This window comes from Marmota flaviventris, chromosome 3 (assembly GCF_047511675.1).
Source record: "Marmota flaviventris isolate mMarFla1 chromosome 3, mMarFla1.hap1, whole genome shotgun sequence".
Lineage (NCBI taxonomy): Eukaryota > Metazoa > Chordata > Mammalia > Rodentia > Sciuridae > Marmota > Marmota flaviventris.
The window spans coordinates 125,874,400-125,880,963 of NC_092500.1; positions in this window are offsets into that span (position 1 = coordinate 125,874,400).

Here is a 6,564-nt window from a genome sequence, read left to right on the forward strand (position 1 = left end):
CAGCTCATGCCTGACTCATCTGAAGACAGGGGTTGAATTTTCAGGGTGAAGACTGGGCTGACACTGAAGGCTACTCTCCAGCTCCTTGTCCTTTTAAAGGAAATCATTCTTTCTAATGTCAGCTAAAAGTTATTAGGATTTATATGTATATAGGAGGGATAGCAGAGAAAGAGCAATTTTACCAAGAAACAATGAATGGAGAATTAATACATGGAACCAAATTCCATGAAAACTCCAAAGGACCAACACGGCAAAAAAGTAACTTCAAAACCTTAAGGTTTGACAGCTACATATTGAACACTAAAGAATAATTTCTGCTTATTGTGTCATAAATCAGAAGAGTTAGAGACACACTCATGCTTCAGTCCAAAAGAAGGATGCATCAAAGCCCATAGCAACAAACCAAGGAATATGGTCCTGCTCTGTGGCCTAAGGAAATTGCACTAAAAAAACTGAAGGTACAGAGTGTGTGTTTGGCACATGGCAGCAAATGGACTCTTGGTGGCTTCTCTAATAGGGACAAACAGATGGGAAGTTCACAGGCAGGGTCTGGGTGTTGGTTGGTTCCTATATAAATAAATAAGGTACTGTGATGTTTATACTAAATTCATTCTCAGTCTCAATTTCCTTTCATAAACTCTATCTGAATTTTCTGATGTTGAGAGCCACAGCGGAAGGGGCCCCAGCAAACTTCCAGCTGCCAGCAAACTTCCAGCTGCCAGTTGATGATTGGCTCACAGCGGCCCCAGCAACTTCTAGCTGCCAACTGATTGGCTCCTCCGCTGTGATGTTCATTGGGATGTTTCCCCGCCCTTTCAGATCACGGAGCTGCTCATTGGGGGACTTTTTTTTGGCTCTGCCCACGCCACCCAGCCAATCGGCCTCAAGAGCAGGAGGAGTTGGGGAGGTTGAGAGGCTTGTGGGAAGCCGGTGGTGGCAGTCGGGCTCTGAAGGTTTTTCCTGAGGAGCTGTGTGGTGTAGTGTGTGTGTTCTAAAAATAAAGTTCGTTTCTTTTGACAAGTGGCTCCTGAATTGTGCCCAGCCAGACTGCGGCACTCCAGTAACCTAAATTCCTTGACATAATGTCCCTTTTCAGGGCTACTTAAAGCTCCACAGTGATAAATGCTGTTGACAGTGTTAAATGCGTAAAAAGTTAATAAAAATGATATATTGTTGAAGATGCTCATATGCTACATCCTTAGGTCTTGACAGAGAAGACAGAACCTGGTAAGAGTAAGTGACTTGTTAGAGGTTGGAGACGTTGTGCCATCCAGATCTTTCCACCATGACATCATTTCTGCCTCTGAGCGACAGTTCTTCTGGCTTCAATTTCCCCACATCCCAGCTGCCCCCTACTCCATCCTCCAGCCCATCATTGAGGATATATCATGTTCTTTGCTCCTTGGTGCCTCATCTCTACTCTTATTTCACAGAAGTGGCCTCCATTTTTACAAACTCAGTTCATTTGCAAAAACATTTCAGTCAATTTCCAGGAGGGCTTTTAGGGACCTGATCACTACTCTCTTTTTTTTTTTTTAATTTTTGTTGTTGTTGTTCAAAACATTACATAGTTCTTGATATATCATATTTCACACTTTGATTCAAGTGGGTTATGAACTCCCATTTTTACCCGGTATACAGGTTGCAGAATCACATCAGTTACACATCCACAGATATACATATTGCCATACTAGTGTCTGTTGTATTCTGCTGCCTTTCCTATCCTCTGCTATACCCCTTCCCCTCCCCTCCCCTCCCCTCCCCTCTTCTCTCTCTACCCCATCTACTGTAATTCATTTCTCCCCCTTGTTTTTTTCCCTTACCCCTCACTTCCTCTTGTATGTAATTTTGTATAAACCTGAGGGTCTCCTTCCATTTCCATGCAATTTCCCATCTCTCTCCCTTTTCTCCCACCTCTCATCCCTGTTTAATGTTAATCTTCTTCTCATGCTCTTCCTCCCTACTCTGTTCTTAGTTACTCTCCTTATATCAAAGAAGATATTTGGCATTTGTTTTTTAGGGATTGGCTAGCTTCACTTAGCATAATCTGCTCTAATGCCATCCATTTCCCTGCAAATTCTATGATTTTGTCATTTTTTAATGCAGAGTAATACTCCATTGTGTATAAATGCCACATTTTTTATCCATTCGTTTATTGAAGGACATCTAGATTGATTCCACAGTCTGGCTATTGTGAATTGTGCTGCTATGAACATCGATGTAGCAGTGTCCCTGTAGCATGCTCTTTTTAGGTCTTTAGGTAATAGACCAAGAAGGGGAATAGCTGGGTCAAATGGTGGTTCCATTCCCAGCTTTCCAAGAAATCTCCATACTGCTTTCCAAATTGGCTGCACCAATTTGCAGTCCCACCAGCAATGTACAAGTGTACCCTTTTCCCCACATCCTCGCCAGCACTTGTTGTTGTTTGACTTCATAATGGCTGCCAATCTTACTGGAGTGAGATGGTATCTTAGGGTGGTTTTGATTTTCATTTCTCTGACTGCTAGAGATGGTGAGCATTTTTTCATGTACTTGTTGCTCTTTATGTACCTGTATCAGCTCCTGGGAGATTCCCAATTCTCCACATTCCATCTTTTAGAAAACGAGTGCTCTTTAATCTTGTGGAAATGGCCTCTCTCACTTCCCATCACTATTAGAACTTTTGGGCTCAAATTTATCCAGGTAAACAAAAGCGGCAGGGTGGCCAGGTTGATCTATAACACCTTTCATCAAGATCACACTTTTGTTTTTTTCACTAAGACCAAGACTGCCTGCTCCACCCTGCCTGTAGCTGGGACTCACGTGCATACAACCAGTTCTCTAGGGTTTTGATCATAAGCCTTGTTTCTATATCCATCTATGTCTTCATCCATGACTTCAAAATCTTACTATACTCTTTAGGGCACAGAACTGTGTCATCTGAGTGGATGGGAATGTCTCTGTCAGATGTGGAGACATTAGCCAGGCAGAGGTCCACATAGATCCCAGTATCTTCTTTGAAAACCAAACTTGCTCTGTATCCCAGTCATCTCTGAAAGCCAGAGGTGGCAGCATGAACTTCCCTTTGAAGCACAGGAAGAGGATAATGAGAGTGCTCATTGGAGGACCAGAAATTGGCAAAAATGTGTGTAATCAGGAAAGGGAAAATGGGGCAAAGGGATCGTCAAAGGAGACATAACCTAAACTTTCTGCCTGATAGAGGAGACAGGTATTTGAGGAGAGTATTGAGAATCTGCCTCCCTGTTTTCTAATTCAAAATATTAATTTCTTTTCAGAATTTGCTATGTTCCAGAAATATTTTTAGGTGCTGGGTGTGAATATTTCAAGGAATTAATGCAGGCAAAACCCAACCATTTCAAGCCATTTGAACTTTATGAGAGATCTGGTTGGGAAAAGAAAGAAAAATTGCTTCTGCAGAGGTCCACTGATTCACATGAATCATTCTCACTAGAGTAAATTAAAAAGTTGGAGTTAGATATATCCTTGTCTGATTCTTTGCTTCAAGGACACATTGCTTCCTTGGGCAAATTTCATGTTTTAAAAAGGTGTCATCCATGGGGCCTTTTCTCCCCCCATTATGTCCTCAATACTTCATCTTTGAGTCACTCTTACAATTAATTCTTCTTCTTTTATATAGTGAGGGTGTACAGAATTCACACAAATGTACACGGAGTCAGCACCCTAAACCAGGGTCTTAAGCCCAGGCAATGTAAGCTTCCTCTGTCTTTCTCAGAATGTTCTATTTGATACCTTCTCATTCTTATCAAATTTACCTCTCAGTGCACCTCTCTTGTATTACTGCATCCATCACATATAAACTACATAACCTTCCCCCATATCTTGTCACCTGTAGCATTTTCCTCCTTTTTTCATTTAAATTAAATTTCTTTAAACTGATGCCCCAAACATAAATAGTATACCTATTAATGGAGTAAATAGATCTCTTGATGCATGTGTACATTGTGTTATCTTATTTGCTCAAACACTGTTCATTTCCTTTTGTGAAAAGTTTCAATACACTCTCTTCTTGCTTTTTGAAATAAGTTTCTTATTGTTATCTACAGTCACCCAACTGTGCAATGGTGCACAAGAATTTCTTGTTCCTATCTAAGTAAAACCTATAACTGATTGATCAGTCTGTAGCTTTACATTTCTAATCCCTACACTTTCTATCCTATGGTAATCACAATTCTAGTCTAAACTTCTAAACTTTTATTAGATCAACTCTTTCAGACTTGAGATATAGTGAGATTAGAAGACTCTTGTACTTATTTGCCTTATTTATTTCACTCAACCTAATGATTTTCAGGTCAAGGTTTTCATCCCTATTTTCTTTTCTTTTCTCTCTCTTTTGTTGGGGGGGGCTGAAGAGTATTCCATTATGCAAATGTACTTCATTGTATCCATTTGTTAGTTGATGGACACAGATTATGTCCACTTATTAGCTACTGTCAGTAGTGCTGCCATAAACATGGGAGTACAGATGTCTTTTTAATATCTTGATTTCATTTCCTTTGAATGTATGCTCAGCAGTGGATTGCTGTATTGTATGATAATTTTGGGGAGGCTATCTGATAATGTCTTTGTATTTCCTTTGTAAAGTACAGCTTTGTCTTGTTCTGTATTTTTGATTGGCAGATTTTTTTTCTTCAATTCTATGAAAATCTCATGGTGCTCACTTCTGGTGTACATGTTTCTTGTTGGGAAGTTCACTGTCAGATGAGTTAGGACACCCTTATATGTTGTTTGTTTCTTTTGTCTTAATTCCTTAAGACTCTTTATCTTTCATCCCTGAGAACTGTATTATAATATGTAATGACAAGAGCTCAAAGGGTCCAGATCAAATCTGGAATTTTCACCCCTAAACAGAGACTTAAATCTCTCCATAGTGTGCTGCCTGGTGCTTTGGGAAGCAATGAGGAGGGTGGTCCTGTGGCCACAAATGCTGCAATGCTATGTCACACTCTGAGACCACAGCCTGCCAAGGCAACACAGAACTGGGGAGGGACCAAGGCCTTCAATGTTATGAGCTGCCTCCTGGTGAAGTGGACTTATGGCCCAAGACTCCTGCAGCCAGCCACAGGCTCTTCTTCAGTCTATCTCACCAGCACACAGGTCTTGCTCTCTCTATGAGCTCTGTCCCTCCTTTGAGGACTGTAATCCCTAGTGAGTACTGAGTATCACCATGGTAGGCCAGGCATTGTGCTCTAAAACAAAATCCTGTTTCTGCTCTTGTGTCCTGCTCCTTAGCAAGTAAAGTCTTGATTTTCCTTCTGTCAAGATAGCTTGGAGGAGTGGGGTGGAGACAGTCTCTTTGCTGCCCAACTAAACACAGTTCCAGAGTCTCCATCTGAGGTTACTGGCATGGAACAAGGATTGTTGGGCTCTACTGGGCACCAGCTTAGTTCTGAGTTTCAAGTCTGAGGCCTGGATGTAATTACCTGTCCATTTCCCAACGAGGGTGCATCTTCCTTCATGCTGGGCTGCTTGGATTAAGGGAAAGGGCAACTCTTATTTTCCTTTCTCCTTCACAGTGTCTTTTCTTTTTATTATCAAAAAAGTAGGCACTTGGGCTGGCCCTTGGGCTGGGGTTGTAGTTCAGTGGTGGAGCACTTACCTCTCACATGTGAGGCACTGGGTTCCATCCCCAGCACCACATAAAAGTAAATAAATAAAATAAAGGTATTGTGTCCATCTAGAACTAAAAAAAATATTTTTAAAAGGCAAGCACTTACCTGGGTCCTTTTCTTTTCATACACCTGGTTTATTTTTTCATATCAAGCCATTTTTGTGTGAAAACTGTTTATGTGGTATATTTGTGGTAGATCACTGAATGAACACCTTGATCTTAGACTTAAATTATATAATCTATTACCATAATAAATATGCATTAATATTTTATTGCTTCCTATATTGATCTGGAAGCACAGTGTTCAATTCACTTCCCAAAATGAGTTTATACACAAATTGCTTGAAAAAGAAATGTAGAGAGAATCTACTATAGTAAAGAAAGGAGAAATTGTGACTCAGAGCAAAATGCTCACAGTTTTCTGGCCCTTCATGCCAATGAGCTGATAATTCTGATGTCTAAATCTGGAAAGGAGAATTTCAACTTTCCCTTAATCCATAAATTCCCCTGTGATGTGTTTAATCCCATCCCTGTGCCCAAATACCTACTAACCCAGTGCAAAAAATATTTCTGACTATACATATACAAACGCTGAATTCATTTGAGGAAAGTAGGGCCTCATTCTTGTCTGTCCTTTGAAAAAATGGTGTAAACAGAGTGTGTGTGGTAATTTTGAATATAATCCTGAAAATAGTAAATTAGAGAATCAAAATTATGAAGATTGATTTTAAATTGAAATACTCTACAAAAAATCTTGTCAAGTAAGAGTGGAAAAGACAATATTTGAGATTTACAAGACTGTAATAAATGTAGATCATCATCCACTGCCATACCTGAAGCTACTGATTCAGGGAAGGGCATCCTACTTCTCTCTGAACAATTCATCCTTCCTTCTCCCAGGGATCAGACATTACTTCCTGGAACTTTCCATTCTC